Source organism: Orycteropus afer, unplaced genomic scaffold, assembly GCF_000298275.1.
Source record: "Orycteropus afer afer isolate SDZICR_OR568_19922 unplaced genomic scaffold, OryAfe1.0 scaffold00627, whole genome shotgun sequence".
Taxonomy (NCBI): domain Eukaryota; kingdom Metazoa; phylum Chordata; class Mammalia; order Tubulidentata; family Orycteropodidae; genus Orycteropus; species Orycteropus afer.
Genome location: NW_006922214.1, coordinates 1,234,907 through 1,247,687, shown reverse-complemented (window position 1 = coordinate 1,247,687; position 12,781 = coordinate 1,234,907).

The following is a 12,781-nucleotide window of genomic DNA, read 5'->3' as shown; positions in this document are numbered from 1 at the left end:
GATGTTGTATTTGTTCTTTTTAATTTCTGAATAGTTCCATATTTTGTGAACCATTCACTCGCTGAAGGACATTTAGGTTGTTTCCATGTTTGGGCTATTACAAATAAAACGACTATGAACAATAATGCCTATATTTTTGTGTGAGCATAAGTTTTCATTTTCCTGGGGTAAATACCCAGGCTGGGTCATATGGCAGTTGTATGTACAGTGTTTTAAGAAACTTTTCTGAAGTGATTGTACTATTTACATTCCCATCAGTAGTATATGAGGTATCATTTTTATTGGCATTTAATATTATCACTATTTTTTAAAATTGTAGCTGTTCCAATAAGTGTGCAGTGATACCACATCATAACTTTAATTTGCATTTCCCTGATGGCCAATTAGACAGCACTTAACAACAACAGAAATGGACAATGATATTAAACATATTTCCATGTGCTTATTTCCCATCACAATATTGGATTGTCTGGGTTTTTTAACTCTTGAGTTTTTATTTTAAAAATATATTTTTTATTATGGGTGTTTTATCAGAGATACAAAGTTTAAATATTGTCAGCCAGTCTGTAACTTTCTTTGAAACTCTTAACAGTGTCTTTCACAATTCAAATATTTTTAATTTTGATAGAGTCCATTTTATTGAATTTTTCTTTTATGGATCATATTTTGGTATCATGTTTAAGAATTCTCCACATAGTCCTACATCCTTATGTTTTCTTCTAAAATTTGTATACCTAAATTTTGTGTTAAAATCTGAGAAGGAGATGGTCTAAGATGGCGGCATAGTCAGATTGGAGAAAATAAATGAATCAGATGTAGATGACAACTTTACCCTGAGGGTCAAAGGCAAAGCTGAAGAATCAGACTTCGAGTGACTAAACAGAAGCAGAGGACATGGAGAATTACAGGTTGCTGGTGCCCTACCAGCCAAATCTGCACAGTGTGGCCATAATGAGACAAGGCAAGCAGCGTTCTGAGGTGAAGTCCCATCATCAAGTTCAGCCAAGTAGGTGTTACTTGCCACTTATATACAGATCTTGGGTATTCTTTACCCTGCAAAATTTAAGTGCAGTCACCTCACCCAGTACATCCTTCCCCCTTGCCAGGGGCCTGCAGACTTGCACTTCCTCATCTCCTCACCCCCACCTTCCATCCACTGGAGGCACCAACCACCATCCAAGGCCCTAAACCTGGGACCCACACACTAGCAGTCCTTACCTCTTCCCTCAGTCATTCATGCCTTGGGCCTGCAGATTGGAAGCATCCTTCTCTCTGCCCATCAGCACCAGGCCCCCTGAAATTATGGCACCCACTCCTACATCCAACTGTACACACTGGGGGCCCACAAACAGGTAGGGCTAGCCGCTCTGTCCAGTCACTAGCACCAGAAACCTGTGAAACAAGATGCCCACACCCACACTCTAGGCATCCACACTGGGGGCTGACAGGCCAGCAGTGCCTCCTACTCTCTCCAGCCACTTTTACCAGGTTTCTTCCCTTATGTCATGCTCTAGCAAACAAGCACACACTATCCTAGTGGGCAACTGTGGACTGGCTAGGTGCTCTCTGCCTAAGCCCTTGCACTGCTGCCTCCTTTGCAAACAGTGATTTGTGATAGCTCTGACCACTTCTGCACAGCCCTGCCTATCTTAGACCATTGGTGTGAATTGTAGTACTACCCACCTGGTAACCAATGACATGATCACCCTTGTCCTAAACACTCAACAGCCAGCAGTGTATATACACATCTTCCAACCAAGCAATCAGTGAGAACATTCCTGCACCCATGTCAGTTCACCAGATGGATAGACACATTATCTCACTAGCAATACCATCTACATCATCATCCACTCTGTAATGCCAGTGAACAGAGATCCATGCTCACACACCCAGATTCTGCTCCACCCACCCAGAGACAGGTGATGAGAACCCCAATAGTGCTGGACTAGCTACCAGAGTAGCATACAAACCCCTCCAACTTGTATGTATCAAAACAAAACATAACAAAAAATCAAGACACAATCTGCAGACATAGTGAATAAATAAATATAGTACTACCTTAAAGCATTGGAGACACAGACAATATCAAATCAAGTAAAGAAGTCGGATAAGATGGCTTCAAATGTGGCCAAAATAAAGAACTGAAAACTTTCTGTGGGAAGAAAAGGTAATGGAACTACCTGATATTGAATTCAAAAGACTACTAAATAGGGCTCTTCAAGAGCTCAAGAAAAGGATCAAGGAAAATATAGACCAAACCAAGGAAAAACAGACAAAGCAACAGAAGAATTCAGAAAAACAATACAAGAACAAAACAACAAAATACATAGATAATTAGAAACTATCCAACAAAAGGAACTAGAAATCCAAGAGATTAACAATAAAATTTCATAAGTGGACAACTAACTCAATACAAGGATGTATGAGAAGAATTCAATGGATGGAAGATAAAATCAGTGAAATAGAGGACAAACCCTTTTACATCAATTTGTCTAAGGAAAATTCACTGGACAAAAATAATAAAAAGAATGTCTAAGAATTATATGGGCCAATGTAAAGATGAAAAATGTACACATGATTGGAATTCTGGAACAAAATTCTGGAAACACATTACCTATCTAAACAAGGTAGAAAAGGTAGAAATGAGGTAGAAAAACAGAACAGGCCCATAACAAAATAGATTGAAGAGGTAATAATAAAAACTCACTACAAAACAAAAAAGGAAAAACTCCATGGCCAAGACAGCTTCATTGGAGAATTATACCAAACATTCAGAGAAGAACTCATGTCAATACTACTCAAACTATTTCAGAGATATAGAAAAAGGAGGAATACTCTCAACTCATTATGTGAAGCCAGCATAACCCTGATGCAAAAGCCAGGCAAAGACACTTCAAGAAATGAACAATACATACCAGTATCCTTCATGACTATAGCTGCAAATATTATAGCCAATAGAATTCAACAGCATATCAAAGAATAGTATGTCATAACCAAGTGGGATTCATACCACTTATGCAAGGATGGTTTAACATTAGAAAATCAATTAATGGAATCCATCACATAAGGAAAACAATCACATGATCATCTCAATTGATACAGAACACATATTTAATAAAGTCCACTACTCATTCCTGATCAAAACTGTCAACAAAATAGGAAATTCCTCACCATAATAAAAGGCTTTTATACAAAAGCTATAGCCAACATTGTGGTAAACAGAGAGAGCATTCTCCTCGAGAACATGGACCAGATAAGGTTGCTCTTTATCACAACTCTTATTCAACATTATATATTGGAAGTACTAGCTGGAACAATAAGGCAAGAAAAGGAAATAAAGAGCCTTCAGATTGGTAAGGAAGAGATAAACCTATTTGTAATCACAGGAAATATGATTCTGTGCTAGAAAAATCCAAAGATTCCACAAGAAAGCTACTGGAACTAATAGAAGGATGCAGTAAAGTAGCAGGACACAAGATCAATAAAATCTGTTGGATTCCTCTATACCAATGAAGAGAACATTGAAAAGGAAATCAGGAAAACAATACCATGAATAATAGTTCCCTAAAAATATATAAAATACTTAGGAATAAATAAAACCAGGGGCATAAAAGATCTACAAAACATGACTGCAAGAAACCAAAAGAAGCTCTCTTGCTCTAGTCCTGAGTTTGGAGTGTCACCATCTCATTCCTGGACATGAGCCAGCAGCCGGTCATCTGACTCATGATTTGGGTTTGCCAGCCCCTGCAACCATGCAAATGGGGAAAGTTCTCCAGACCTACCCATGGACTTGGGACTTGCCAGCCTCCCGGCCTCGACCACCACATGAGCAACTTCCTTGGCAGCTTCTTGACCCTCCAGCATACCAGGGGCTGCCAAATTCCCACCTGGCTTCACAAATTCCTCTTCAAGTGAGCATCTCTCCATGACCCAGACTCAGTCTCTCTCTCTCTCTCTCCTCTTGCTGGAAAGAACAGCATCATGTCTCCAGTTTAACTGGAGTTTGGTGACTCCTTTACCAGCATAGTTTGAAATGGTTCTTGCCTAGGTTTCTAATGGGAGAAGCAAAGTTTCTCTTCATCCTTGAAAATTTTGACCCTGATAAATGAACAGCTCAAAAGAATGTCATTTAGCATTATAATTACATAAAATCTATGCATAATTAAGGCAAAACATTTACTAAGTCACTATAAATGTTTAATGTATTTGTTTATAATAAGTGACAATCACATTATCATAAAAATTAGCATCAACATTTTTAGGGAGATGAGGTAATGTGGTAGACTCCAGTGCTCCATACAGACACCTCCCTTTGCCTTGAATGCTCCTGGCTTCTGGAAGTACTGTTGGCCAAGGGCCCTTAGCTATAATTCTATTTGGGAATTTGGTTAGACCTTGGTTAGACTCATTTGGGGCATCTTGACCTCTGGGTCAACAGTTGTGTTCAGTTGTTAACCAAAGGATTGGCAGTTTGAACTTACCCAGTGACTCCTTTGGAGATACATCTGGTGATCTGCTTCCATAAAGATTATAGCCTAGGAAACCCTCTGGGGCAGTTCTACTCTCACAGGAAGTCACTATGTGTCAAAAAATGAAGTCAACAGCACCAGCAGCAATAGTGTAAAGTGGTTGATTGACTGGGGAGCATAGAGCCCACCCCAACTCAGGACAACTTTGAAGAGCCATCCCAGCCTGAGTTTCCCATGAGGTTAACTGAAACCTTTGTTCCAATAGCATTGCAGCTAGACTCCTCCCTCTGCTCCATCCTGCTTCCTTTCCCTCTTTCCACTGGTGTTATCCCAACACAATTCCCTAATAAACTTCCTGATGGTTAATCTCCATTCTAAAGAACCCAACCACTCCTCCACCACTTTTTGTATCCATGCCCTTTGAAATTTGATTTTGCATTTTCTCCAATCAAGAGCTAGAGTTTGTTTCTCCACTCACTAAATCTAGGCTGGCCTTGTGATTTGCTTTGGTTGCTAGCATGAGGCAGAAGCAGTATTGTACCAGTTTTGAGCCTGAGTCTGAAGAAGCTATGCATGCTTCTGCTTTCACTGTTGGAACTTTGACACTACCAAGCTCAAGCTAGTCTCCTGGAGCATGAAAGAAGGTGACCAAGTCAACAATGTTGCCCCAAATGACAGCCAACCAACCCCTAAAAGCAAAGCTACCTGGCTAACCACAATGCATGAATGAACTTAGTCAAGACCAGAACTACCTAGCAGAGCCTAGCCCATATTGCTGACCAAGAGAATCATGAGCTAAATAAACATTGTTGTTTTAGGTCAAAATAAGAAAGAAAGAAACCAAAAGAGACCTACATAATTGAAAAACATGCCATGCTCAAGGAGAGGAAGACTTAACATCATGAAAATGCAATACTACCCAAAGCAATTTATAAAACCCACTGCCATCCAGTTGATTCCAATTCGTAGACACTCTATAGGACAGAGTATAACTGAGCCATATGATTTCCAGTGCTATAAATCTTTATTTAAAAAAAAAAAACAACTCATTACCTTCAAGTCATATCCAACTCATAGCAAACCCTCTCTGGGTTTCCGAGGCAGTATCATTACAGAAGTAGATTTCCCAAACCTTCAATCCAAGGAGTGGCTGGTGGGTTTGAACTGCCACCTTCTGGTTAGCAGTCAAATGCCTTAGGCACTATGCCACCAGGGCTCCTGTAAATCTTTATGGAAAGCAGTTATTTAATTTTTCTTCCACAGAATGTCTGGTGGGTTCAAAATCAACTTTTAACCACAGTGCCACCATAGCTCCTATAGATCTAATGAAATTCTAACTCAAATTCCAACAGCATTACTTAATGAGATGGATAAACTAATCATCAACCTTCTATGGAAAGTAAAGGGGCTTCATTTAAGCAAAGCATTATTAAAGAAGAAGAATAAAGTAGAAGGCCTCACACTACCTGGTTTCAGAATGTAATATATAGTCACAGTAGTGAAAATAGCCTTAACTGGTAAATGACAAACACATAGACCAATGGAACAAATTGAGAATGCAGATGTAAATCTATCCACCTATGGACAGCTAGGAGCTCTGGTAGCATAGTGCCTAAGGCACTTGACTGCTAACCAGAAGGCTGGCGGTTCAAACCCACCAGCCACTCCTCGGAAGGAAGATGGGGCAATCTACTTCTGTAGTGATACTGCCTCGGAAACCCAAGGAGGGGTTGCTATGAGTTGTGTCCAATTTGATGGCACATAACAACAACAACAACATGGACAGCTAATCTTTGATGAAGGGAAAAAGTCCATTAAATGGGAAAGAGACAATCTCTTTAACAATGGTACTCGCAAAACTAGATATCTATCTGTAGAAAAATGAAACAGGATCCACACCTCACATTATACACAAAAACTAACTGAAAATGGATCAAAGATATAAGTATAAAACCTAAAATGGTCATGGTCATGGAAGAAAAAATAGGAACAATGCTAGACACCATAATATATATGGTATAAATAGAATACCAACTATAAATGAAAATGCACAAACAACAGAAGATGAACTAGATAAATGGGACCTCCTAAAAATTAAACACATATTCTCATCTAAAGATTTCTCAGAAAAAAATAAAAAGAGAACCTAGAGACTGGGAGAAAATTTTTCACTATGACATACCCAACAAGGGACCAAACTAAAATTTATAGAAAATTTCAACAACAAAAAGACAAGCAATCCAATTAAAAAATGGCAAAAGATATGAACAGAGACTTCACCAAAGAAGACACTCAAGTGATTAAAACACAAAGAAGAGCTCACAATCATTAACTATTGTTCTCAGATGCTGTGGTGTTGGGTCCAACTCATAGCGACCCCATCTACAACAGAATTAAACAGTGCCCAGTCCTGACATCTTAACAATTCTCGCTATGCCTGAGCCTATGGTTGAAGCTACTGTGCCAATCCATCTCATTGAGGGTCTTCCTCATTTTCACTGACCCTCTACTTTACCAAGCATGATATTCTTCTCCAGGGACTGACCCCTTCTGACAACATGACCAAAGTAAGTGAGATGAAGTCTGGCTATTCTTGCTTTTAAGAAGCGTTCTGGCTGTACTTCTTCCAGGACAGATTTGCTCATTGAAGTTTAGAAAGATGCCAATCAAACTATAATGAAATACCATCTCACTCATCAAAAACTAGAGAATAACAAATGTTGATGAAATTGTGGGGATATTTGAACCCTCATACAGTGCTGGTGGAGATTTAAAATGGTACAACCACAATGGGAAATGGTATGACACTTCATTACTAAGGTAGGAATAGAAATACTCACTTCTAGATATCTACCCTAGAGAAATAAGAGCCGTGACATTAATAGACCTATGCACAACCATGTTCATTGCAGCATTATTCACAACAGCAAAAAGATGGAAACGACCTAAGTGCCAATTAACAGATGAATGGATACACAAACTGTGGCATATGCACACCATAGAATACTATGAAAGGCTAAAGAATAATGACAAATCTCTGAAACATGTCAAAACATGGGTGAATGTGGAGAATACTATGCTGAGTGAAATAAGTCAATCAAAAAAGGACATATATTGTATAAAGTCACCATTATGTCTAAAATATAGCAAGAAAAGCTTTACACATAGAATATAAAAAGTTATTGGGTGGTTACCAAGCATGGGAGGTGGAGGAAGGGAAAATTACTAACTCAATAGAAGACACGGGCTAATCCTGGTGAAGGGAACAGCAATACACCACATGGGAGAAGTCAGCACAACATGACCAAGACAAAACAAGGCACTGAGAGGAATGTAAGAGTAAATGGCAACTCCAGTAATCACTATAGTAGTAACAATCCTTCAACAATAGGATTAACAAACAAAAGTTTATGATTGGACATGTAGGTAAATAGTTATGCACATCCACCTGCAGATACAGGTTTGGTTGTGGATTTTCTACATACATAATTGTAGGTGCTGTCTGTTTATTAATACAGACAAGATAACACACAAGGGACTTGTCATAGAGGCTTTTTTAGACATAATCAAACACCTCCTGGGAAGAAGATCCTAGGTTTGAAGGTGAAGGACCATAGATTAGGGAGACATCTGTGCCAATTGGCATAATATAGATAAGACAATGTTCCGAATCCTACTATGGTAAGTAGTGTCTGGAGTCTTTAAAAGCTTGTAAGCAATCATCTAACAGACAACTATTGGTCTCATCCCATCTGAAGCAAAGAAGAGTGAATAAAATAAAAGATTCAAGGGAGAAATTAGTCCAAAAGACTAATGGATCACATGAAACACTTCCTACATGATGCAGAGACCAGAAGAATAAGATGCTGTCTAGCTCCCACTACCAATTGCTCTGACTGGGATCATAAAACAGGGTACTGGACAGAGCAGGAGAATAATGTGAAACAAAAACCAAATTCACAAAAAAGACCTGACATACTGGCCTGACATAAACTGGAGGAACTTCTAATATGATTGCCCTAAGACACCATTTTGACCTGGAACTCTAATCATTGTCAGAGGTCACTTTTCAGCCACATAATAGATCAGCATGTAAAATAAGCTGTAATAGCCAGAGGGACATGTTCTTTAGGTCAATTAATTATGCAAGATCAAGAGACAACATTTGGATCAAAGCAAAGAGAAGAAGGCAGGAAAGGGTAGAAAAAAAAAATCTGGACAAAAAGGAACGTGAAACAAAAGGCAGAAATGGGGAGAGGCTGACACACTGTGATGAATGCAGTCAAGATCATATTGTACAACTATGGATATGTACAAACTACAAACTAGGAAACAAATTTGCTCAGTAAACTTTCATCCAAAGAACAATTTTTAAAAATGAAGGTATAAAAAATTACATATAAATAAATTATATTAAAAAGAAAGATAATAAATACTTAAAGATTTTTTTATATAAAAGGGACTCTGGTGGTAAATACGGTACCTTTCCCAAATCCCCCTGTAAAAGCCCTGGGTACTGTGCTTTGATTTGCCCTGTGAGCATCTATGAAAGGGGCAATTAGTCTTAAGCCTATCTTAGTGTCTATTTTTCTCTATAGCTATGATTGCCTGTTTAAATTCCTGCTTGTTGCCATGAAGGTGGATTAAGGCAAAGAAAAGGGAAGCAGATGAGTGTGGGAGACAGTCTGGGACAAATGTCTGTCACTGCGTGTTGAAGACCTTCAGAGTCTCTGGCCTTTCCGTTATCCAAACCCATGTAGCTCCATCTTGGTTGCAAGTGAGAAGGGTTACTATTGAAAAGATATCTTCTTCCTTTAAATCTGAGAGGGACCTGTGACTGCTTTAGTCAATTAGGCTATGACAGAATTGACACTAATTGAAGTTCATGACATGCAGCTCCCACCTTGTTGGTTAGAACTCATTTTTGGAGTTCTGATCCACCTTTTTAAGAAGTTTGATTCCCTTGAGGCCACTTTGTTCTAAGGAAGCCCAGGTCACATGGAGGGGGCACTAAACAGATGCCTTGGTTAATGTCATCAGCTGGGCAGAGCAGTTGCTTCAGGTGACAGACATGCAAGTAAAAAAGCTTCCACGTAATTACAGTCCCTAGCCTTTTAAGTGTTGCCAGATGAGACAGGCCCAGACACTGTGGAGGCAATCCATCTCCTATGTGCCCTGTCCAAATTTCTTACCCACAGAATCCATGAGCGTAATAAGGTGGTTGCAGTTTTACATGACTAAGCTTATTACACCGCAGTAGCTGGCTGCAACATCTTTGTATTCTGCATCTGCTGGAGCTTCTGGAATTCCTTAAGGACAAGAACCCATTCTTAATATCATTTTGGCGCATGAATGAAGTGTTTTCAGTCACTAAATGGAATCATGAACAGAAATTTCTTTTATTTTCTTGATGTCTTTTAATTTCTAAAATGTTCTTCCTCTGAATATACTTTTAAATGCTGGATGTCACTGAGCTTGAGACAATCGTATAGATTCTGGAACAAAAATAGAGAAGGAAGAAAAGACACCAAGTTCTACACATGTAAAAAATTTTACCTGCAGAACACTTACACAATTATCCTAAGAGAAAAGTTTGGGATCAACAGGAAAACAACCTTGTAAACACAATGAATAAAATGTAAATGTATTAAAGGGTTTTCCTAAAACTCGGGGAACACAATAATGCTTACAGCTTCTAAAACTTAAATTGCTTACACATGTTGACTGTATAGCTTACCCATCATTTCTTCAACCCTTCTCTACCCTGGCAGGGCACATCACTATGCTGGGATCCTATCATTTATCAGGTGGCATATGCACGACTAAATGTAGTATATGGAGGGGTGGTTTAGGCACATCATTGTATAATATTTACAATGCTAGGCAGTTCCAAACCAAATTTACAAATTTAAGGAATATCTCGGGATGTTCTTAGACTTATTATGCCCACCTGGCTAAAACAGAGACTATCAAAATCTACAATAAACTATAAGATTAAATTATTTAATATCCAATTTAGGGCTTTCTCCTGCATATAATGAAATATACCCAAAAAGGAGCAATTTGGATAAATTTTACTTACAGAATAAATTTATCTCCTGTAGTGTTGTCTTATTGGTGCATTTCAAATATGGGGATATTCCCAAATAGTCTGCCTGCCCATTGCCCTGTGATTGTGTTATCTTTGCTTTGAATATCATTTATCAGCGGTATCACTAAGGGAGTTCAGAGGTTATGAATTGCACTAGGTGACACTGTTAGTGGGAGTGAAAACAAATGACTGTCTATAAAATTTTGTGCACTGGTTCAGCATAAATTTATGATTTTTTATTTAAAAACCCACTTATAACAACCAAAACATTTTTCTTAGCCCACCTTGTATGTATGTGGTAATTTGCTTTTTGAACCTTCTAATGTTCTTCGCTCTGGTAGCATAGTGGCTAAGGCACTTGACTGCTAACCAGAAGGCTGGCGGTTCAAGCCCACCAGCCACTCCTCATAAGGAATAAGGGGCAATCTACTTCCATAATGATACTGCCTCAGAAACCCGAGGAAGGTTCACTGTGAGTCGGGTCCGACTCAACGGCACGTAACAACAACAACAAAGTGCTCCAGGAAGGAGCTCTGGCGGTACAAGCATTTGGCTGCAAACTTAAAGGTTCAAATCCACCAGCTTCTCCAAGGGAGAAAGATGAGACAGCCTGCATCTATAAGGATTTACAGCCTCCATTGGCTACCCTATGGGGGTCGCTATGAGCCAATTTACCGAATGATGGTGAGTTTCATTTGGTTTGCAATATGTCCTTGTCACAGCTGTTATCATTAGCCAATTAAATGATGCTTTGAATCACGTGGTTTTATCTACATATGCTGGAAGTATGCTACAAGCTGTCATTTTCATTGGTGCCAGTGTTTTTATAGTCACTGATTTTGTCCAATTTTCTGGTGTATCAGCTACAATATTATGGTAAGTAGTACTTGTAGACCTATATTAGTGCCTTTTTTGAGAATGAAGTAGTAATTTAAGTTAAAGGAGAAAAATTTTTAAAAAGTTATTAATAATGTTTTAACTAAATATGTTATAATTCAATGTAGAAAGATTTCACAATTAGTGAATTATCTTAGTATTCAGATAATTTAAGAAATATTACATTGAAACAATTTACAACTATTATCACATATTATTCAATGATTCAAATTGATAATAAATGTTACTAAGAAGCTCTTGTGGTGTAGTGCATAAGGCATTTGGCTGCTAACCAGAAGGTCAGCAGTTCAAACACACCAGCTGGTCTGTAAAAGGAAGATGGAGTAATATACTTCTGTAAAGATTTGCAGCCTGGGAAATTCAATGGAGGCTGCTGTGAGTCGGAATCGACTCAATGGCAGTGAGTCTAGCTTTTGTTTTGGAAGGATTCTGTGTGGTGTGGTAGGAGAGGAGGTCCACAGTTGGTGGGTGACACTGATTTATTGCACTGAATGACACCAACTCTATTGATGTCCCTGCATATATGTAGGCTTTTTTATCTAATAAAACTATAAACTCTTAAGGTAGAAAACTGTGTTCAATTTATTTTCACACATCACTCTTCATCTTCATGGTATTCAGTATTGTTCAATATAGCATGTTACACAAAATGTGCTATCATAATCTTCCAATAAGAAGACTCTGAATAAAATTTTATTGCCTAGGATCAAAACAAATTGAAATTTAATCTTTTGAGTATTATTTTGAGTGTGTCCTTTGTTATTAATTTTTTAAATTCACATCTAACGGGTGCAAAAAGGTCCCTGGTGGCATAGTTTGCTTTTAACTACTAACCAAAAAGTTGAAATTTTGAACGTATCCAATGACATGGCAGAATAAAGTCCTACAGGTAGGCTTCTAAGAAGATTACGGGCAAAAAACCCTATGGAGCAGTTCTACTCTGTAACACATGGGGTCACAAGGAGCCAGAATAGACTGGTTGGCACAAGGTGAGGATAATACTAACATAAGGGGGTTATGAGTCTGAGCCCACTCTGTAAGAACTAATAGGAACAACTGTATTGGTTTGGTATCTCTATAAAAATAAACAAAGTTAGTTCAGTATTCGTTGTTCTAAGTGAATTTGGATCATAGTCCAGGATATAGACATATAGATATAGATGATCAGATAGATGTGTAGAATATATACTTTAATCATCACAAGGTAGCTGATAATACAATATTTCTAGGATTTTGTGATAAATCACTTTCAAACTGACCAATAAGTGATGTGTTGAATCAATATATGGCTCATTTAAAAATATACATTAAATCACTCAGT